Source organism: Agelaius phoeniceus, chromosome 10, assembly GCF_051311805.1.
Source record: "Agelaius phoeniceus isolate bAgePho1 chromosome 10, bAgePho1.hap1, whole genome shotgun sequence".
Taxonomy (NCBI): domain Eukaryota; kingdom Metazoa; phylum Chordata; class Aves; order Passeriformes; family Icteridae; genus Agelaius; species Agelaius phoeniceus.
In genome coordinates this window covers 14,610,426-14,634,587 of record NC_135274.1, presented here as the reverse complement: position 1 = coordinate 14,634,587, position 24,162 = coordinate 14,610,426, and positions in this window count along the sequence as shown.

The following is a 24,162-nucleotide window of genomic DNA, read 5'->3' as shown; positions in this document are numbered from 1 at the left end:
TTCCAATGGAACTGCCCAACTGTGGATTGCTTCCTAATCTTTTTATACACCTAGTGTGTTTTTGAAGGTCCTCTTAAGAAAGATGTGATCTAGGGTGGCAACATGCTCCAAAGACTGGCAGTATAACTTTATTGTGGCTAAGAATAATTACAGCCTATTTAGTCATAGTGGTAGGAGAGGTAAATCAAGAGGAAACATTTGGATTCTGCAGTGATAACAAATAGTTTTTCAGTATCTGCACATGTACCATCAGTAAGGTCTTGTCTGGCTATAATTTGTTTTATAAAATCTGTTAGCATAATCAGAGGTTCAGATAGAAATGGAGAACTGCAGCACATTGCACAAATTCAATTGTCCCAGCTGTGTCTGATGGGCAATGGTGTGTCACATGGAAGCACTAATTGACCTATGACATAATCTTTTGCCCTGGTCTTATTTATGTCGTGACAAGAAAAATCATCTGCATTTTCATCAGAACAGCAGCCAGGATTGAAGCAGTCTGTATTGTCAGCATGCTGCCCTCCTGCCACTTGGGGAGTTTGTAATTGGCTTCCTCTCTAAAGAGATGGTGCTGAGAGATCTTTGATGATGAACCACATGCATGTTCACAGATTTATCCTGACAGGGACTAGGAACCACTTGCTGTAAGTACTGTTCAGCCAGTACAGCACCTAAAGCTGGCTACAGCAGTGGGCTGTGCCATCCCCATTTGTGTTGGTGGTTTTATTACACAGAGCTCTTGACATATGGGACATATTTTTTCTATCCAAACCATTTCTTGTACGTGTGTGCCTGATTCCCAAACCCTGCTGAGTGACAATGTATTTGGCAGCTGTTGCCCACTTCTGCCTCAGTGTGTGCTGTGGCAGAACCTGCTGGGTGGAGCTGCTGGACAGGAGATCTCCATGAGGTGACATTTGCAGGGCTTCCAGGTCTCACAGAGCTGGAGGAGCGGGAACCAAATCCCAATGCCAGCATCCAGTGCTGGCTGTTTGCAATGCCTCTGGATGTGTGAATCACTTCCCACGAGCAGTTGTGCCCTTTATTGCATTCCATCATCTCTTCTCTTCAGGAAAGGATGAAGAAAGTAGATGATAACTGTATTTTTAACCAGAATAAAATGAAAAACACCACAGCAACTTCTTTTTCAATTGGGTTCTTTCTGAAAAGGTGCATGTAAAATTGAATTTGGGTCTTCATCTCTCTGCTGAGTTCAGTCCATCTCTGGGATATGTAAGAGACAGATGTAATTTAATGTAATTTGGGAAAATCTCTTCACTTCCAGCAGATTTGTGTCTGGAATCCCAATAACAGAATTGTAACATGATGAGCACTGTAACATGTACTCACTATAGAAATGTAATTTACAGGAACATCCAGTGAATAATAGACTTGATGACTAGAATTCTGTTTTCATTGAGCTGCTGAAAATAAAGAGGCTTCTTCACACCAGAATTGATTGAGGTGTCTGTAATGTGGAAAGGATTTCAGGGAGCAGGTTTCATTCTATTGCTTGTGTAAGAGCAAAGAGCTGTCATTAGGAAGGTGACTGGACTGGGAAATTCAATTGCTATAAAACCAAATAAATAGCTCTTCTAACAGCAATATTTATTAAAGTCAGTAGTGGTCTAGTCAGAAAAAATAGTTTAAAACAAATTCTTTATTGGGAACTCAAAATTACCTAGACTTTAAAACTCTTTATATTTTAGTAAAACGTTTGGAATGATTCACGTCTGAACATTTTAGCTGTTGTTTTTTTACATTTTCAAGATATTTTATTTCTGTTGGCTGAAACAAGAAGAACAAAGTTATTTATTTTCTTTATTGAAAACTGCTTCTTGCATATATCCCCCTGCTTCTGCATCTCAAGAGCCAGGCTTGAGGAAAGTACCACAGGCTGTGAGATTTGTGGCATTCTGGTTCTCTTCATTGTACCCTTTTATGTTCATTTCTGATGCATTTTCCCACTGTTGATTCTTTCAGGAAATAGACTGGACTGTTGCACATAGAATATATCTGTGCATTTGCTTAGAAGCAAATGAATAATTCAGATGTAGAATTACTGGAAACCCAGATATGTCCTGGTAGCAATCTGATGTGAGTAAAGCTGATGATTTTCCTGAAGATAAGACAGCTTACAAAAGTTATTTTTTAAAAACACTTCTTTTCAAAATACTCTCCTGCTACCATAAGGAGTATTTCAGTTCTATCCTGTTTATATATCCCTAAACTTTTTCTGAGAAAAGGGACCTAGAATTGATCCCAGGCCAATGCATCTGTGGTTTAGAAATTTTTATCCACTTTTTCTAAGATGAACTGTGTTTTCTGAGTGTGTTCCCTTCAATCAGGTCTGCTAAAATGAAAGTTACTGGGAAGTATTGAGGGAAGCAAATTTTGAAAAAAGACACATTTAATTCTCACTCTTTCTCTCTAGATCCCAAACCTTTTTAGCTGCAGGAAAAATGTTAGCTTCTGCTGTAGGAACAGGAAAGTATATTACTGTTGTCATCCACTTGCTGTGTGAGTCTAGAACACTCTGCTTGGGCCAGCAGAGTAATCTGTGTTTGTGTGTGTGAGAGGAGAAGAGAGCAGGAGAGGGTGAAATGCCATTTGGATCAAGTGAGGGAGGTCATTTGCAGACTTTTGAGCAGAGTGGTGCTAATATCCACAAGGTCTGCCTCTCCAGAGTGATGGAAATTTACGTTCTTATTTTTTTCTGATGAGGTCTGTGAACAATTAAGGTATTTAATCTCTTTCCAGGAAGCTATATGCTTTAACTTCTAGTCTTCCTCAGCTACTATGCTTTAATTGAATCCCTCATAATCATCATAACAGCAAAATGGGAGGCTGGAAAATATGAAGATTCTAAGGAAGCCAATGTTTCAAATCTCAGCATTTCCATAACACTTTAAAGTTTAACTGGTTTGATTTTTGATAGATAAATAGTAGATTTTTTTGCTTGGCTTCTACTGTGTAGGAAGCTGAACTGAATGAGAAGTCTGTGACATCATTTTCCAAAGTTTATAAAACAGGGCAATTATGTACTTATTTATATATGTACACTTGGTTGTGCTTGGCCATTAACAACATGTTATTTAACAACAGCTCGGTTGGGTTTGAGGCTTTGGACTTTACCGTGCTCATTTCTCTGTTGTACTTCTGTCAAAAACCTGCTGGTTTTAAAGGCATGAAAGGCCCTCTTGATCAAGAACCTTTTCCTCTGCTTATGATGCCTTTCACCTGACTTGAGCAGGAGAGCCAAGAAGAGCCATCTTTTCAATACCTCCAAGAAATGTCAGGCTGGAGTAAAAGTCTACCACTTACAAGCAGGCAGGTATTTGAGGTCCTTTATTCATCAGACATGTTGCTGTGATTTTGGAAATCAGCCCTTTTCCCTCAGGCCTATATGCTTTACTTTTTAGTAGTTTTGTTTTATCCCAGACACAGATACCAATTAACTTGTGTTTGCCACTTAAATCTGGCCTGTGAATCTTCACCCCTACTGCATGATCATGGCCATGTTCTTTCTGGGAAGTGGCAGCAAAATGTTATATTTAAAATGTGTTTTCTAAAATTATGCATGCCTTAAAATATAATATTACACAGATGGTGCCATTCAAAAGATTATTTTTATGAAATTCAGCACAGGACGGTGAACACTGAATGTGGTCATGATCCAAAGTCTGTGAAGTTTGGCTCCCATTTCTAGCACTGGCAGTCCTGTCTGTTTGAGATTCAGCTCTGATCTCCACACAATGCCAAACAATCATCATTTATGTGTCAGGTTTAAGAAAGCAGAATTTGAACCAACAAATTATTCCTGAGAAAGGAATCATGTTTAAATTCCTTAGAGCTGGAAGCAGTGATGATGACAGTGAAGTACATTTGGATGGGCCATGTGATTTGTTCTTAATAGGTAATACTGTTAGTGGGGAGCACACTGTAGCCCTTCATTTACCCTTCCTTTGAGTAAATCCAGCTCAGTTGAAGCAACCTTTATGTAAAAATTATGTTCAGAGTAGAATGGAGTTAAAATTTGAAAGGAACATATGATGCTGAAATAGAGAATCTAAGTTATGAAATTGGTGACTATTTTTTATGTGGTTCTTTTGTTGTGCAGCAGAAAAGGAAAATTTAGGCACTTCCTCTTGACATGTTAATGATGCAAGGCTCTTGTAGGTCAAAAGAATTATCCCATTTAATTTTTAACTGATCATAAAATTATCAGTTTCTGGGAAAGGCTGCAGTTATGGTAAAGCAACATGTTTGCATTAGTCACCTTTGAAAATGAGGGTGGACTAATGTGTAATTAGTAATTTTTAAAATGTCATTTCTCAAAATGACAAACAAGATTTCCCATTGTGGTAAACTTAAATACAGTATGTATTCATAAACCCACATTTATACTTTGGAACCAGAAGAGACACAGAAATTGGTGTTTGAGCTGGCCTCTATTTCTAGTTGACCCTAATAATTGTGATTAAAATTTGATGGAGAGTGTATAGTGCTATCAGTGATAATTACTATGGGAAAAACTCTCTTCTCCAGCCTAACTGGGGAAAGATTTAGAGGTCAGTTCTTACTTCTGGAGTTCTGCAAATTTACCAAGAATTATTGCTAGAAGACCCTCCTGACACTGTTTACTGTGTTCTTTGAGCTAAACAGAAGCATAAATAAATGTGTTTTCCTCTCTCTGCAGTTTGGAGAAAACACTATTTTCTAGTTAGCAGGGAGCTTTGCTGTTTCTGAAAAAGAAATGTAACCAACAGAAGAGTAAAAGATGGTGTTCTTAACACAGAGTTACACAAAACCAGAATTTCTACCTCTTCTCATCAGAGCACTTCAGAGTGGGATGATAATTGTTGGAGTTATGGCTGAACACCAGTGTTCCAGGCACATATTGCTCATCAGCCTAGCCCTGCCCAGTTGCTGTGGGATGAACAGGCAGTGCAGAAGTGTTATCATCACCTCACAGGGGAATTAGGCTGTTTAATCACACAGTCACTTGATGGAGAGCCTCTGAATGCTCATGGCACACTGAAAATTCAGTCTCCTTATTCCCTCAGCCCCAGAGCAGTGCTGTCTGCAAAGCACTGGGGTCTGAGAATCAGCACTTTCTATTAAAATTATTATAAATAGAGCAAGCATTTTATAGAGTAAGAGAAAAAGCAGCTAAAGTCCAGTACTCACCAGGCTGATAATGTTAAAAACAGGTGCAAGTTTCCAATAAGGAGTAGTGTTTGATCTACTGGAGACATAACTCTCCCTTGAAAATCTGTCACTTCAATCAAAAGCTAATCAAAGTGGCCAGTGTGCTGCTGAAAGGATGTGTGTGAGCTGCAGAGCCATAGAGCTTGACTCTTCATTGTCTTATGGCACTGCTCACACCTCTAGATGGACAAAATACAATATCCTGGCAGAGGAAAAATTGGAGGCAATTAATACCTAATGCAAACACATGTAAATAGCTAAAAGATGGGAGCTACTATTTTTCAGGTATTCCTCACATTTCAACATATGTTTGTTCTGAACTGGAGCAAATAGTTGGCCCCTCTTGTGAAGGGAAAAGTTTGGAAAAGACATCCCTGGAATGACTGGGTTGATTTGAAAGGTGATAGTTTAAATCTTGTACATGTTGTGGTAAAGGTAAGATGTGATTATGTGTTTATGCATGCTATGTCATTAGGACACCATGAAAACTAAGGAATATGTTATAAAGACATCATTTCATGATTGAAGCAACTGATCAGAATGATTCTATCATTGTACAAACAAAATTCACGAGAATTTATCTTTTAGTGTTTCTGTGCATGTCAAATACTTGTTTAAATAGAAGACAACTGGCATAAAAATATGAACTTTTAATAATCACCTTGGATCTATAACACTGTTTTTAAAAGGGATTTTTTTTCCTTTCCTGCCTCCTATGGAGAGCTCAAAAAGTATCCATGCTCTGTCTGAAATACAAAAGCCAAAGTCCTAGTGTGTAAGACTGGTGTTTACATTTTTTTCCAAACCTGTGAATTTAGATCAGTTTGCAATTTTCAGACACTCCACCAGTTTGGAGTGTTTGCATTGGAACCAGAGCTCTGGTTTTGCTCCAAATTTCATAGCATTAATTCTCCCAGAGATTCACAGTTTCACACATGGAGTGTGCTGGGGGAGCTGCAGGGTGACCAGGCTGTGGCAAGAGCTGCCAGCTCTGCACACACAGGAGCTCCCTGGCTGTTGGGCTGGGGGAAATGACCCTGCTGGCTGTCCCCTTCCTCCCTGCCCCTCCATGTCACAGAGGCTGCTGGGCTGGGGGAAATGACCCTGCTGGCTGTCCCTTTGCTCCCTGCTCCTCCATGTCACAGAGGGTGCTGGGCTGACAGAAATGACCCTGCTGGCTGTCCCTTTGCTCCCTGCCCCTCCATGTCACAGAGGGTGCTGTGGCTGGGGGAAATGACCCTGCTGGCTGTCCCCTTCCTCCCTGCCCCTCCATGTCACAGAGGGTGCTGGGCTGGGTGAAATGACCCTGCTGGCTGTCCCTTTGCTCCCTGCCCCTCCATGTCACAGAGGGTGCTGGGCTGACAGAAATGACCCTGCTGGCTGTCCCCTTCCTCCCTGCCCCTCCATGTCACAGAGGCTGCTGGGCTGACAGAAATGTTGGGGCTGTGTAAGAAACCCGGGGAAAGCTGGTGGGGCAGGATGGGGAGATGACACTAATTAGTGGTGCTAACTGCCTGCTTGGAGTTGTTGTCTTTCACAATTAATGAATGTCTTGAAGACCTACTTATTTATGCTAATTTTGGTTTTAATGGTGCTAAGGACATCTCTCTATGATTACATATGATTTAGCAGTCTAATTTCAGTGGCTGCTTTTTTTTTTGTCTAAATCTTGGCCAGCCCATGCTGTCATCCCTGCTTGTAAGCCATTATCTGAGTGTTCTCGAACAGCCTGGCCAGGCCAGGGTGTGCCTTTGGCACTCTGATTTCATGGCTTTCGGATGTTATCTGTTTTCACTGCACATTTTGGGGGCTGAATTGTTTATCCAGACTCTGGCTGTTTTTCAAAAAAGTAAAAGTAGTTCCTAGGCAACCTTAATGAACAGTAAGAACATGTTAGTTTGTTCATAATTGAGATGACTTTAGCTTGTTTGTTGTGATGTTTGGTTTATTGCAGGGGTCTGGCTTAGCTTATTGACAGTGAACTGTGTAAATATGAGGATGAGAACAACAAACCCCTAGAGGATCACAGAATTGTTATTAGGGGGCTTTTATCATTAAAGGTTTTTTTGTTGGATAGGTTTATACTGTGAAGCTTTTAGCAGCAGAGTAACACTTAGAATGCTTTGCTTTTTAGAAAACATGAATTACATAAGGTGAATTTACAATTTCCTAAAGCCTTAATGCTTCTACAAAGAAATAGAAAAATGTATAGATATGTAAACATATCCCTAATAAACTTACCTGTATTCTCTGTACACTTATGAAAACATAAGTAAAATAGACATGTTTTGTATTATAACTGCCATTCAAATTTTTTTTTCTCTAAAAAAATTCTCTAGTTTTGCATTTTTGTGGTGATCCTTTATTAGCAGGAGCTTGGACTACTAGGCTTATGAGGGGAATGCTGGTCCTAATGACTGATGCTCTTAATTTTCTCCTCAAAAAGGGCCAGGATCACCCTGTCAGATGGTGCAGTCAGCAGTATTAGATATTGAAGTCATCCAATGCACCATCTCAATGTGTTGAAATATTATTAAAATCAAAATACTAGCAGGGACATATACATCTTTTCAAAAAAGGTACTGATTGAAATACATGGGCTTCTTACAGGTCACCAGCAAGTGAGGCTCTATTTATGAACATATTTAATCAGTAAACTCAGTTTTTGGAAGAGTCTGGGGAACAGAGTATTGTTGCTGCCATTCCCAGTTTATATTCATTCCACAACATGTTCTCCTGACCTATCTGCAAGTATTTGGAGGCATTTTCTGAAGGAAGAGCTAACACAGCCCAGCTGGAGCAGTGCTGTAGCACTGAAGGAATGTAGAGTGCTTTGAATAATTGGTGAAGAACATACTTATTACCTCCCTGTTGTGGCATGTTAACTCTACAACATAAGCACCTATAAATCATAGGGAGTAGACACTGCCTTATAGACCTCTCTCTGGAAGTGCCAGGTCTTTGTTCATATTTCAACAAACTGTTTATAGGCATCAAGATTCCACATGCTTTTCAAGAACTGCTTTTCTTTTTTGTTGTTGTTTTCAGTGTTGGAGTCTTTGTACACAGGGCTATAACCACAAGAGATTTACTTCAGCATTAGGGAAAGTCGACTGGAAACCATGACTGTTCTGGCTTAATTACATTAAGCCAAAAAAAGAGAATCTATACAGGAAAATGTAGCTATGTGACATAATAACTCTTTATCAAGTCACAGAATCAGCAACATTCTTGGTAATTTGCCTTGTATCTGAGCAACGTGAGATGGCAGACTATACTTTGCTCTTATTCTTTATTTTAGAGCTAAAACACAGCATTCCTTCTCTCACAGAACATACATTGTTTCTAGTTTTCATATTTATTTCTATAGGCCTGTTATAAAAAAAAAAAAAAAAGGCAGTTCTAATTTGGAGTGAAGTGGTACTAGGAGGAAAAACTAGGGGTTTGTTTACCTGGAAGTTACAACTGTAGTGAGCTGTCCAGAGCTGCACGTGGAGAAGCTGGCAGGGCAAGAGTTATCTGACACATCTGGCAGGTCTCACTTTCACTGCAAGCTTGGATGGTTCACAGGATCCAGAATATAAGAAATGTTATAAGATATTCTGGATATAAAAATATCCAAAATATAAGAAAGTCACAGAGATGGGAGGAGGACCATTGGTTGCCTTACTGGGTAGATTGTGTATTCAAACTATGAAATGATGCCTTGCAATCCAGGGTGGGAGTCTGCCTGTGTGTACCCGAGTACCAGGAGCACCCAAGGAGAGATTTTCATAGCTGGGGAAAGAATCTTGCCACCTTCTCTGTGTTTATTATGCTGTGCCTGAGGCAGGGATGAGACAGGAATGGTAGTGCTTGAATGCAGCTTGGCCCAGGATTCGGTGTGGTCAGCCTCTGGATGTTAGGATAACATTGCTCCTGGCCAGGCTGCTCCAGGGCAAAGCAGGACCTGCTTGTGCATTCCTTGAGCTTTCATCCCTAAGCATCTTGATTAGGGGGCCTTCTGCAACCAGCTTGTCTCTCTGCCTTTTCAAAAGGACATTCCACTTTGTAGCAGTGATCACATCCCTTCTCTTGCATTGCATTTTCTCTCCTGTGATCTGTGTTTGTCTGCTTTTTGTTGCTCATGATGTTGCTGCCTTTGCCTGTGACCCTTTTTACTGAGGGAGGTCTTACAGGATTTGTCTATCTCTTTGTGTTGTTTTGGTATCCTTCCTGCTTGTGTGCTCTGGATAAAGTAAAATCATTGTTTGTTTATTTGTTTATTTTTAAGAGCTATTTGGAAAAATCATTAGCATTGTGGAAAAGCCCACAATAATCAGGAAATGAAGGAGAAGGAAGAACAGCAATTTAGAAGCAGATATTTTGCCTGATTCTTTGCATTCTCAAATTAAAAAGCCATTTTATTTTATTTTTTATTTTTATTTTCTATATTTTATTTAATTTTAATTTTTATTTTTTATTTTTATTTCCTTTTAATTTTATTTTTATATTTGTATTTTATTTTTCTATTTTATTTTATATTTTTTATTTATTTTATTTTATTCTTTTATTTTATTTTAGTGCACCAGTATCCTAAAGCAGCATTAAGGTCTCCAACTCTTAAATTACTTTTTGAAGTGCTCAGCATTTTCTTCTATATTATTTCTCAGAAATGAGCACAGCTGAATCCTAAAGCCCAATTTAGGGTGGTTCAGGCTGAAAATTGGTAGCAAATACCAGTGTCAGGTATTTGTTTCCAGATGTATTAAATCAAGACCAATGAAAAGAAAATGGCTTGGAGAGTTTTAGCTTGGTGGTAATGTCCTTTCTTGGAGATACAGACTCTCTGCTATGAAGAGGTCAAAGAGGTAATGTCTGTAAAATAAAGTGACAGAAGCATTATTGATCATAGCTGGGATTAGGGATAGGTGTCTGTAGCTTGCTTGTAGTAGGGAAGCTCATAGGAAAGAGTTCATCACAGTGGAATTGGATATTATAATAAGAACTCAAGAGTTTAGGAGATCGTTTTGCTTGTTGAGTCAGACCAGAAAGTCCTGATCCAGAGGTTCAGCAAATCAGAAATTATTATGATTTGTTTTTTCTCACCTTAACTATTTTTTTCTTTTAACTTTGCTGGAGCCTCAATGCATACAATTTTCTATTATCTCCAAGATTCACTCTGAGTCTTTCTTGCAAATATTTGTGATTTGTTTGTTTATTTGATTTTGTTTTGTTTGGCTTTATTTTGGTGGAGTTGTGTTGTTTTGGTTTTTTAATTACATTCCTTTATCATCTAAAGTATGGCTTAGAAGAAAAGAATCTGCTCTGAGGGAAGCCCTTAATTCTGTTTAGGGTAAGGGAAAGTGGTATGATGAGAATTAATTAGCCTTACTAGTCAAAGTTATAAGTCAGAATTGAAGTGCTGCTGCAGGCAAAACTGAATTCAGGAAAACAAAATTGGCAGAAACAAATAGCAACAGGATTTTATTTAAAACATTATTTTATTAAAAAGTGGTGGAATTGGTCAGGAATAAAATATAAATGGAAAAAAAAATTATCATAAACCCTGACCATTTCTAGAAAGAATAACTGTGTGTTCAGACACCCAAATTCTGTCAATGTGTAATTCTCATGCCTTTAAATGCAAAGGTTTATATGAACACTAATATTCTATGTTCCTTTTTCTTATGACATGACCCCATGGAAAAAAGGTGTGATCAGATGTATTTTATATTGTCTCTGGGATGCCAGAATTACTGCCTAGAGTTCACAGATTTTTAAATTTGCTTCTGTTCATTTTAAATGCTGCTTTATGGAGAATGTGGGATGTTTCTGGATTTTTTTTTTAATGTGTTCAGCTTACCATTTTCAGTTTACTAACCATTTGGATTAGAGACACATTTGCTAGAAACACACAGTTAACTCAGTGTGGTAAGAGTGAACAAAGAACTGAGAGGGCTCAGTTACCTCATCCAAAGGCAATTCACATGGTAGCTTTTGCCTGAAGATTTTCACAAGGTGAATACATGCTTGCAAATCCAGAGCTCTGCTCAAATACAGTGGGAGGACATGGAGATAGCAACTGAGGAAGAGGAGTATTTGAAATGTATGAAAGGTTCCAGGAAGGGTTTGGAAAATGTTACCTGGAGGGAGTCAGCACCCTGTCCATGGAGGGGGCAGCCTCACTCTTCCAACCCCATGACTGTGAGCAGATAAACAAAACCCAACAGCTTCCAAGAGACACAGGCTGGTCTTGCCTGAATCTGACTACTGAAACTCTCACCTGGGACAGGTCAATGTGAGAGTTCTGTCATCAGTTAGGTTGGACTGGGGCATTTCTGAGGTCTGGTGAGCCCTGTCATACTGAATGAAGAGTCCCAGCTGGTGGAACTTGTAGATGGATGATTATCTTTTGCAAATGATAAAGGAGTGTTCTGGAAACTTAAAATGTAGCAGAGCAAATTGGTTTATGTTGTTTTGTTGAATAAGGAATGGAAATGATAAGAAGTGAAATAGCTGATGTAGCTGTGGGAAGGTGGGGAGGGAGCTGAGTTGCAATGTGCTCACCAAGGTGCATCCACAGGCCTTGCTTTAGGAGAAAGAAAGGAAAACAAGAGAGGAACTTGGTGGGGACCTGTTCTGCTAGTGAAAATACAGGAAGTAGAAATTAGTCATAACTAGGATTCATTAAAGAGAGTAACTGTTGTCAGCTGCAGAAAAATGGAAGGACCTCTTCAGGGTTAAATTCTGTGGCTCAGGAGAGGCTTGAATGAGTGGAGCTCCAGCTGCAGAACTTGGGTATAGAGAGGAGCAGAGACTTAGAGGTCAAGCTGTTGAAAAGAAACAGGCTTTATAAGAGGTGAGGATGAAATTCCTGTTCAGGAGTGGGGGAATAAATAAGTAAAAAGGTCGGTGGCTGATGGAAATATAAACATGTATCTGACTTTGATACTGCTTGTAGGATGTGTGAAAACTATTTCCTCAGCAAGGCATACAGTCATTAAGTTTAGTAGCTGACCTGCAGAAATTTAATGAAACTCTTTACTTAAATACAGTCAATACAAGAGAAGCTCTCAGATGGTGCACAAGCACTTGGAGAAAAAAATCATGGTGATCCAGCTAAGAAATGTGGAAATTAATGAAATCTATTGTGGTCACAACAGTGGCTTTTTAAAGAAGTAGTTGCTGTAACAATTTTATGTGCCTGGAAACTTAAAATGTAGCTAGTGATTAAGGATGTAAATTGCAGTTGTATTTAGAAAAAGTGGCATAAAAAGAGTGACAAAAGCCAATTTGCTATGGTGATTTGCAAATTGATGTGCATTTGAAAGACAGTGATGTCAGGAAAAGGACTGGTAACTTGTCAGGAGCCCTGAGAATGCACTAGGTAGGTGACAGGGAAATACATTTTCTATCAGCCTTTTTTAGACAGCTTGCACTCTACTTGTGTAGTGTTAGCCAGTCAGGTATTGAGATGTGGGAATGTAGAAAACACAGCTTGCAATCCAGTCCAGACCCTGCCATCAGAGGCAGCAGAGTTGTGTGGTTTTTGTGCAAACTAATTGTACTCATTTGTAAGGGCCTGGAGGAGTTGCCATACTGATGATTTGTAAAATGTTTTCATAGAATAGTTTGGTTTGGAAGGAACCTTAAAGATCACCTAGTTCCACACCCCAGCCATGGGCAGGGAACACCGTGCTTGGAACAAACTATAACCATTGCCGCTAGAGCAGTGCCAGTAATCCTTCAATTGCTGTCCCATTCTGCTTCCTAAAATTCATCAACAATTTGGACAGGTTCAGGAGCTGCCTCCTCCTGTTTTTAAGGTCCCACCTGTTTTGGAGCCTGCTTTTCTCTGTGTGGTAATGGCAGTCATCCACATTCAGGTGGGTGTGGGCATGGATCACAACGTTCAGCTGGTCTTTGAGAAGTCAGGATCCCTTATTTGCTGCAAACAGATCCCAAAGTAAACCAGAACTGATACATTACACTTCCTAAGCAAGTCTGATCTATAGTGATTACTGGAAAGCCCTGAACAAGTCAGGGTTTGGTCAACAGAAATTTTTCTAAAGCATTAATGATGTGAGGCTTGCTATAAGCCAGAAACTCTTGCAAACAGTGCCTTCATTTCATTTTAAACACACTTGCTTTTCTGACTAACGTTTACACAGTCAAAGTTTATCTTGTCTTCTCTCCCATCAATAACTGTTATGTAATCACCCATGCTTTGCTTGCTTGCCTCCCTGTTTCCCCTCACACACACATGGAATGAGTCTCTTCTGGCCTTCAGGCTGCTGTCTTTTTTTACTTTATTAAAAAACCCAGAACAATAACAACAACAACAAAAAACCACTAAAAACAAACAAAACCCCAAAAGTTTAACATTTCTTTAATTAAAATTTTCTAGTTCATCTTCACAAAAACTTGAGCTTGGTTTTAGCATCCCTAGATGACATGATTATGATATTGGTGCAGAAGCCTTTGTGAGTTTAAATTTGTACATGAGGGTTTGGTAACTGCTGGCTCAAGACAGCCAAGGTGCAGATTTTGTGTGAGGTCTTATCCACTGACATTAACAAAAAAGTTTCCTTTAGCTTTGGATCACGAAAATCCTTGTGTCCTGAAAGGAAACATAAACAATTATGATGGATACAGCAATTTACAGAACTCATGTAAACTAATGTGAAGGGATGTTAACAGTGTGATTAGCTACTGGGATCTGTGTTATCAGCCATTATTTCAGCAATAGTAAGTGGCAGATTAAAATCTCAGTGGAATTTTCCTCTCTTCTTCCAGGCAGCACTTGAAGCATATTTGGCCCCTTTTTAAAGGGTTTATTTCAATGAATATGTTAAAGTTCTTGGTAACAAAACAGTGATCTTTTGTCAAATTTTATGTTATGTAATATTTCTATTAGAAGGAAATGAGTACAAGAATACCCTTCCCATTCTTCCTAAAAAATCTACCATCAGTGATAAAAACTCCTTTCCTACTCTTACTTTGTCTGTATATTGCAGCACTTTAACGATGTTATTTGGGCTTCACAATAGATCAGAAAGTAGGAAAAAATTGTTAGGCTCACTTCAAAAACATTAGGTTCTGAGTAGAAAAACAGTATCTGTTTTAATGCTAATTGTGATGCTATGAAATAATCTGAAGGAGGATATCACAGATATAGTTAGTGACAGTCAAAATGTTTGAGAAAATTAAGAAGGAAAGCAGTAATTAATTAATTGGACAAAATTGCTGGGAGCCTGGAGGTAACAAATCTAAATTTCAGAGAAAGAACCACAAATTTCATAATGATTATACGCAGAACTACTGTTCAAAATTTTTCCTTGTACCAGTAACAATTTTGATATGCTAAAAAATTTATAAATTGAGTTGTAATTATAAAGCTGGTATCCAGCAACAGCAACTTAATGTTGCCTTGTAGCACTTTTGAAAGCAAACAACTGCCATGTTCAAAAAACAGGAGCAAGATGAATCGATGCTGCTCCTACAAAGTCAAATGCTTTGTTGGCTCAAGGCAAAATCCTTCTTCTCTGTCGTGTGCAGTGCGCTGGTGGCTGGTGGGGAGGTGCAGGAGCTGGGGGTTAAGTGTTACACATTGCACACACTTTAATGCTAATCCTAAAAGAAGCAATCAGTGCCCTGTCTGCCTTCACCTCAGCATCTGTTTCCTGTCTCTGGGGCTGCAGCAGAGGTGCTGAGAGCTGGAGAAGGTGCAGGGGCTCCCAGCTCCAGTGCAGCACAGAGCAGCCCCAGCTGGGGCCCCAGGGCACTCAGCCCACGCTGCTCTCCCCAATCAATGGGTTTGTTTTAGTTTCTGGCAGCCATGGGACAGATCTCCAGTGTTCAAAGCCAATATTAGCTGATTTTTTCCTTTAATTTTTAATACATTGAGATAGATTAAAATGTTATTACCTTCCCTGCAAATTAAATTTTATTTCCAAAAGGTGCTAATCCTTGCTGGAAGCTTTCTGGAATAACACTATTTGTTGAGTGTTAATGGTACTTAAAATCCATGCAATGAATATACTTATGGACTTAGAATGATAGATATAGCCCATAAAGTCTGAAACTGTGGGAGGGTTATATACACTTTAGTCAGTGTTTAACTGCATACATTTTAATAAGATTTTAAATGTCTAATTTGTGTTTTTATTTCAAATAGCAATAACATAACAATTGCGTACAAAGGGGATTTATAAACTTTAAAAAAAGCCCAACCCACATAAATTTCATGATCTGCACTAATGCTTATTATACTAATTACAGTGGTCCCTTTTGAGGCAAGCTTTGGTGTAAAATAATTAATTTTGATGCCTGCAGCTTAACATGTGTAAGTTGCTTCCGCCAGTTGTCTTATTGTAGAGCCCACAAGGGTGGAAACTGATACTTAAGTATATTTTGTTATTCTAATCAGTCTTTTCATAGATTTATAAGCCTTATCTGCCTTAGGGGGATCCGAGCATACAGCGTTATTCAAGGTTAATATGTTCCCAGGTAAAAAGAAACCTAAGAGTTCCCTAAAGCATGTAGGAATACAGAATTGGATTAATTTTGTATCAAGTTGGCTGGCACATGTCTGCATTTTCAAGTGCATGGCTATGTTCTTTCCCCGAGCTGGGGTTGCTGGTGTCACATTTGGCTGATTTTTCACATTTGCTCTAACGCAGGTTAGAAGTCGGTCTTGGAAAGGCATCATCAGTTTGAAAAGGACTTCAAGGCACTCCCAGTGATTGTGATTGATGGGGAGAGCAGATGATTAAAAGTACTTGAATATTGGAAACAGCTTTCAAATAATGACAGCCTGCTGGGGGTTAGGGAGATGCTATGAATGCTGGCAGCTTCTGCCTGCTCTACGTTTGTGGAAAATGCCAAGCACTAGCAGTGGAGGCTTAAGTGGGAAGAGGTCAGACAGCCCAGTTAGGCTGGTTTCTTTTTCCTGGTATGGTTGTTCATTTGGTTTTAGTGTCATTTGGATCCCAGTGGTTATGAGGAGGTTATGAACGGGTATGGACTCAGTACTGAGCCCCTTCCAGCCTGCTGGTAGGCTGAGAATAATCAAATTAAAGCAACTTGCAGAAATGTTGGTATTTACCAACTACTTTGTTGAGATGGCTCCACAGTCCTTGGTACATCCAGCCAGAAATCTCTGACTGACAACCTGTTGTCCAAGACCTTTAAACAGCAAGAAAGAAGCTCTGCCCCTAGAAAGGCAACGTGGCCCACTGTGGTTAGCCTTGCCTTAGGGAGCTCACACTTAGCTCAGTGCTGGCAAGTAGGAGAAAAAAAACATTGTCTAACACTGGCAAGAAGAGCAGCAAAACAAGGGAGCAGAAATAAAATGAGAAATAATGTTTTAACCATTAATAGACATGGATTTGAAGGAGATAATGTTGGGCACATACATATTCTTCTTAAATGCAGCTTCTATCAGAGAGTTGTGTACTGCTTGTCTGCTTTTTAATAAGAAAATAGGCATTGTGACTTTAAAAAACTATTTCTGTCATTTGGTTTGGCTCATCTGTAAAGATGAGATCTATTCTAAATTATTCTTTGTGCAAGAGTAGATGGGGAAATTGAGATCTCTCTCTCTCACCCTTATCTTTTATGAAATTTGGACTGAATAAGAGCTGGAGTATGTATCTGGGATCACAGATATTTTAGCTTTGTTTTAATTTATTGTCCTTTTTGATTCTTTTTTTTTTTTTCATTCTTAGAGAGAGCAATGTTACTAGAAAATCCTATTCTCCTTTACCTAGATCACCTGAACTCTAAATCTATGTGAAATTAATGGTATGTACAAAATCAGATTATTACCCAGGAGGAAAATCTACAAGAGCTAAATGAGAGTTTACAGGGAAGGGGTTGGTTTGTAACTTTGATGTCAGACTTGGGTAATTCTTCTGGCTCTTTGGAGAGCTTTTTCTCTTTTGTATGCTGAGGAGTTAAGAGCCACGTGGTAGCAAGCTGCAGAATTTCTGATGTTCTTCTTGAGGTGACTCACTGGTGCCTCCTGCAGTAGGCAGTGTTGATTCTGCTGAGGTGGCAGCCAACTTTGACCTGAAGTGAAGGAATTTCTTATTGTTGCACACTTACTTGCATCTGTAAAAAGATATGAAGTGAAATTGCTTTTTCTCGTATCCTACAGCAAAATATGAAAATTTTTGTTCTAAAATTCCAAAGTAGTTAGCAGTGTCAGATGAGACAGCTGTCTGGAAGATGCCCAACCCTTTGGAGCCTTCATGTGGCTAATAGAGAAATGATGTTTTTTTTTCCCCAACACTTCTAAATGTTGATAGGGAGATGCTATTGAAATGTCAGTTAAAGTTTTTTGTCATTGTTCAGTGTAGAATCTATATTGTATTAATGACTTTATGTGAACAGCCAGGTACTGAAGTTACTGCCTTTCTCTGTTCCTCCCAAAATTAAAGTTTCAGATTAGATAATGCAAAAAGACACCTTCCATTAATAGAAGGTGATATTTCTAATTGAAATGTCATTTATCTAACACCTTCAAGTTGTTTTTCTGTTGCTGGCGCACACTTGACTTTGGGTGAGCAGTGTTTTATCTAATGCTGCTCATCAGTGAGGGCTGTAAAATTGAAAGCAGAACTGCAGATGCCCATGTGGCCATCTCTCCCAAAGCATGTGTGTAAAAGGGCTCTGAACAGAATAAAGCACAATGTCAGGTACTTCCTGTCACTTTTTGTTATAACTGTGAAATTAAGCAAGATATGGTATCATGCAGGAGAGGGAGACACAGAACTTACTGCAGTGCTGGAAGCACAAACCCAATAACTAGCTCATCCTTTTGGTAAATTCTGAAGTATTACAAATGTAGGATGTTTAATGAAAATCTTGTCCTCAGTTGCCCCGTGATCAGTTTTCAGTCTTTTGGTCAAAGTAAACTTCATATCCTAGGTCAGTATCAAGAAAATGTTCATCTGTTTTACTTAACACTTTGAAGAGATTTGAGGCAGGTTGGGGTATGGTCTTGCCATGTCTTGTTTTGTATGTGAAAAAATTCTCAAATATGGCAAAGTGCACACTTGTGTATTTTTCAGCAAGTGGTAAAATTCCTTGTCAGTATCTTTCTTGTTTCTACAACAAAGTGTATGTATTTGTAAGTTTGCTAATTAAAAAGAGTAAAGGGCACAGAGATATCTGGTTTTAATTGTGGTGTTTATTGGATAATACGTAGCAAATTCCTCTTGTTCACAAGTGTTTTGTCAACACATGTTGCATTGTTCTCTTACTGAGTTAATGCAGTGCAGTGGTCACAGCCACAGTGTCAGATGTGTTTGCCAAGGTGGTCAGTGGCAGCAAGAGCCAGGGCAGAGCAAGGAATCCACTTCTACAAATAGTACCAAATTCAGAGGGAGTAACACTGGTAAGTGAGAGCTTGACTAAAGATTAGAAATGCACAGAAAGTGGTTGCTGTATTCTGTTCTTCAGCCTCAGAAAATGAATATTTGACCTCAGTAGCCGAATGGATGTGATTCTTTACACTGAATCTGTTTCCTGTGCAGAGTGTGGGTTTGGATGAAACTGAATCACTTCTGTGTAAGGGGGCGTCTCACAGGCTATTGCTTAATCTTTTGCTAATGAGTCCTGATGGAATGGTGCAATCAGTTTTAGGCAAAAGCACTTCTCGCTTATGGAACAAATTTTTGGAAGATGCACCTTTCACAATGTTCTCTTGAAAATGTGTTCCATATGGAATTTCTTAATATTTCATTATTCTGCAGCCCCTTGCACAGACAACATCTTGCAATGTGTGAATGATCTTTTGTGTTAGTTACCATGCATGGGTGTTAACTTTGGATACATACATATGTATTTTTTTAATCCTGTCCTTTTTGTAGCTGCTGTGATGACTCATTCTTAGCTGATGGCTTGCTGGTTTTGATAATAAGTTTTCTGCAAATAAAAGACAAAATGTTTTTAAAATATAGGGCTGAGTACATCGTGTTAGCAAACGGCCACGTGTTTGCTGCCTTCTAAAGAGTGAAAACTTCACTCCAGGTCACCTGAGTTCATCTGAGCCTCACAGTTACTTTCAGTGTGTTGTTGAGGGTCCCTCCCTCTCTCTGGGCTCCCTTCTGCACTCCAGCTGCAGTCTGTGTGCTGTGACTCCCTTGGTTAATTGTCTGTCTGTCTGTCCTACTTTGTCTCATTGTAACTTTACACTGAACCATGGTCTTCCTCCTTCAGTACCAATGCAATCCCATCCTTACCCCAGTGGACCTTCAACTAGTGCAGTTCAAAAATAGACACACAAAGCACAACCTGAGCATTGCTGAGTCCTGGCTTTGCCCAGGCTAACATGGCCTAGGCAGCCTTACAGTCCTTGGAATCAAGGCAGAATTTCCCATTAAGGTGGCTGCAGGAAAATGTATGGGCTTGGTTTCTCCAAGAACTGCCTAACATAGATGTTCCCACTGCAGCTCTCTTTGACTTTGACCTTTCAATCAGTTTTACTCAGGGAGTTAGAGTCTTTTATATACAGGAATCGTAGAAATATACATTAAATACAATTTGTCTACATTTCATTCTTTCTTTTGTGATGCTTTTGTCCTGTTTTTCTCTTAGTGTTTCTATTTGCATCATTAAATACTGTTGTATCTCTAGGCTAGAGCTGTGCAGTGTTTACTGTTCTACATGGAGAAGATCCTGACCTGAAAAGACATTTCTTTGGCTGTGCTTGCTGTTAGGAATTAGCTTGCAGAAAATCAGTGTGTTATGTGAGTTTCTAGAAAAATAAAAAGTGCCTTCCTGACTGAATCTTGCCACATCCTGTGTGCTACATAATATTTTGTTTGTTTTTGTTAGCCTATACACATTTTTCTGCATTGACTTGAGAGATGGTTGTCCTGAAGAATAAGTGATGCAAATGCAACACAATGCACATATAACTACTGTCAATAAATACCAGTTTTATGGGTATTATTTTTAAAAATGGGTAAAATATGGCACTTGGCTTCAAAGTGAAACAGGCTGATTGTGGGCAAATTGTTTGTAAGATTCCATCTCCTTAAAAAATATTTAAAAAAAACCCTCATAAAACAGCCTTTCAGCATTCTCTGTAACTTTTTCCTTCTTCCCATTCACACCCTCAAGAGTGTGTACTGGAGATAATTTGCATCTGCTCTCACTAATATCTTGTCCTTTCTTAAGAATCCATTCAGTCCCTCTGAAATAACATGCCTAACTGGCAGTTTATTGTTATTTTTACCTGCTGTTGGAGAATTAGTGAAGAAAAAAGCTGACATTTCCTAGCTAAAGAATAGGAAGTCCAAATTTTCAAGGAATGATTCATATCTAAATTCTCATGACCATAAGAATAGTTGAAATGTCTGAATACCATATAGGCTTATGGTATCCCAAAGTGTCAAAATCATCATGTTGCTCCATGAAAACTGTTCTTGGAAAGCAGAAGAAGTGCTTCAAAATATATACTAATTACATTTGATCATGGCCTGGTTAAATGCCCAGTTGTTTTTTCTGCATCTTTTATTAATGCTACTGTTGAAGAGTGCACGACATTTTTATTATTAGAATAACGCTGGGTTTTAATTCATTATTTTGATGAGTGAAAATATGGGACTGGTCTATGTGTAGTCAAGTATTGCCTTTGCATGAAATTCAGAATGTGTGTATGGCTAATAAGAAAAATATCTTGGCAATGGTGACCCTTCAAAGACTCCCAGGTTGTTTTTCTGCTGATAAGTATGCATCATTGTTCCCTGTTCTTCCAACATAAAGTAAAACCTTGTGAGCTGATAAATCCCCTCCTTTGAGTTATGCAGGATAAACACCATTTTCTGTTTCAAACACAACCCCTGTTATTATTCATGTTTTCCTTCCAGTTGTGTACTATGGTACATTAAATAACAGGTGATGATGCAGCTGAACCAACTCCTCTCTACTTGACGAGTCAGGCAACTCCCCAGTGATCTTTCTAGGCAGTGTGAATCACGTGTATTTTGGTGCACCTTGTGCATCATTTCCCTTCTCAAAAAGCTTCTTGACATTTGCTCCCCTTCTGTGCTGGGTGTGTCTTTTGGGCTTTCTGGCAGTAGGTTTTATGTGTATGTCTTGTTTTCTCAGACTCCACTGGAAGCTCTTGGTGGATTCTCTGCGGTAGGCATCCCAGCTTTTTTGTGGTGCTCTATTCCCTTGTCAGCAATGACAGCAGCTTCTAGCTGATAAAAGAAAGAAGTTGTATTGTAATTTTTCTTTAATTTACTTGCTGAAATATAGTAAATTATACATTGCTCTAAAGGGGACAAGAAAGGGCTTCAGAGCTCCATTTCAGTACCTACAAACAGCAAGGTATAATACATTGCTACATCAGCTCCAATGATGAATCACAATTCTGGTAGTGATACAGACCAATAGTGCTTCTCCACCTGGGTGTGGAAGTGGCTGGTGCTGGTTGGAATCCCTGCTCCCTGGTTTCCCTCAGCCAGTGATGCATCCTGTGCTGACGGTGCCTGTCCTGGGGCTCGCAGCTGTGACGCATTTCTGTGCTTTGGGAAATGTCTCATTGCCTCTGAGGACACCGTGCTGTCCCTGCTGTCACACACACATGCTGCACTGCCAAAGAGCTGCTAGGAATGGGAGATTCATGTTCTGCTACATTTATTTCACACTTCACGCATTTGTCCTCGCCTCCCAAGTATTACATGGTGCTGTGTCTAATCATATTTTCATTTGCAGGCAAAGGAGATTTGCAGAACATCTCAGTGTGAATGGTTTACATTAGCTATATCATAATTTGGTGTATTTGAGGAGGCTGATAAAGTGGATTCATGCTATACTAGCAGACTTAATCCTAAATTAATAAATTCATACCTCTTGACAATCTGTTGAAAAACAACTGCTAATGCAAATGTTTAAGTGAGTTGTGTATATATATGATTTTATACAGCCCTATATAAAAACCTTTTTATATACTTTTGACACATTGATTTCTAATGTGACCTGACATCTACTGTTTGTATAAACAGCTGCTATGTATATAAATGAGATTTAAAATAATAAAAGATCATAAATATAATTGGGAAAAGCCTGTTTACTTTCAATTGCAAAGCATCATAAATACCAGTGACTGGAGTCTATTCTACTACATGCTGTGCTAGAATCTGATTTGTCTGATTTATTTAATGAATTGCTGAATAATTCAATTCTAAAATATGGGAGACATTGTACCAGTAATGCTTCAGAAAGCAAAAGATTTTAAATATATTGTAGTACAGCAGTTAATAAACATATTGCAAAATAGGTCCCAAAGAGCAAAATCTTGTAATTCGACATTATTTAGGGGTATAACTGGACGTTTTTATTGTGTAATCTGCCTTCATTTGTGTAAACATCTCTATTGGTAAATAAGGACTTAACTTCATTTAACACCCATAAAATTACTTGCTTCAAAGCTGAGCAAATTAATTCCTTTCTAGTATGGTAAAAGAGGAAATTGTCTTTTGGCTCTTTTTTCCTATTATAAAGTTCTTAAAGAGCACCTTCCTCTTAATCAGAGCTGGATAGCAAAAGGAAAATAATGGAGAGAGACCAAGAGACTCCAAAATTTATTAAATGAACTTTCAAAATTCTAGGGAGAGTATTCTGTGGCTCTGCTCTGTTTTCCAGCATGGTGGGTGCAGGAGCGCAGGGTTCCTGTCCTGAGAGCAGCAGAGCAGAGGAACCTTCCCTCCTGAGGGACCCCCCTGCAGCTCTGCTGGCTGCTCCCTCTGGCAGCCTGGCTCTGCCTTTCCAAGGGCACAGCTGCTGCAGGGATGGAGCTGTAAAAGGCTGCCCAATCTCACACTGTGGGTCACGTTTTCCTGCTTTATTTATGGTTTCTGTGGGGTGCTATCATGGGAACTGTATTTGACCCTGTTGTGCTGTGTATGAGCTGCTGTCCAAGTTAAACTTAGGTGGTACAAGTGTGGCCAAAGTCAGAATGTAGCAACTGACCTGCCTGTGGTAGGTGCTCACTGTGTGAGCAGCTGTGGAGACAGACCTGGAGTTCTTTTTTTTAACAGAGCCCCATGAGGTTTGCCAAAGTGACCTGTTCTCTCCCCAAAACCAGCCAAATACAGAGTATGGTAATAGTAATGGTAAAGGTGGCTTGTGTCACCTTTTCACTAATGCCACCATCTCATTCCTGAGATTTCATAGACAAAAAGAAATAAGTGATTTTTGTATTTTCTAAGTCTTCTAAATGTAGCAAACCTGATTTATTCCTTCAACTGCGAGTCCTAGTCACTTAGTGCATGAAAGGAATGACTATTTTATTAAATTCCTAATTTACCAATCTAATAATAAAATAATAATTGCCTATGATCCCTCTGAACTAAATTCTCAGTTATAACAAGAACAACCCTGTGGATTTCCCTTATCCATTTTTCCCAGTCAGGTACCAGATATTTCTTAACCTTTCCATGTTGTGACCACAGTGCCTTGACTCTGTGGCTCTTAGAGCACACGGGGAGGGAACTCTGTGACTGTGTGAGTGGGCAAAAAAGCAGGAAATAAAGCTTCAGGGAGAGCAGCACAGGTAAATCACACATACCTGCATGATTTTGGACTTGGGGCTGGCAGTTAAAACTCAGGAAAGAGGTCATTAAGCCATCATTTACAGTTCCCTAAAATTGCCATATCAGTGTGTGGTGGTCAAAAAAGCCAATCACATATTGGGCAGCCTCTGGAATGTTGTTGGGAGGGAGACAGAGGCTGCTGCCTGTATTTGCTAGGATGCTAAAGGGAATAGGCAGAGATGTGTCCTCTGGCATTCCTAATAGAGGCAAATCATAGACACTGGGCAAAGCAGAGGGGCTCTAGAGAGGGTTTATGTGCTCTTCCCAAGAGTTTCTCTCAGTGCTGCCATGTGCAGTATGTTTGCAGCCTATGCACGGGGGCCCGATTCCATTCATCACATAATCAGTTTAAATC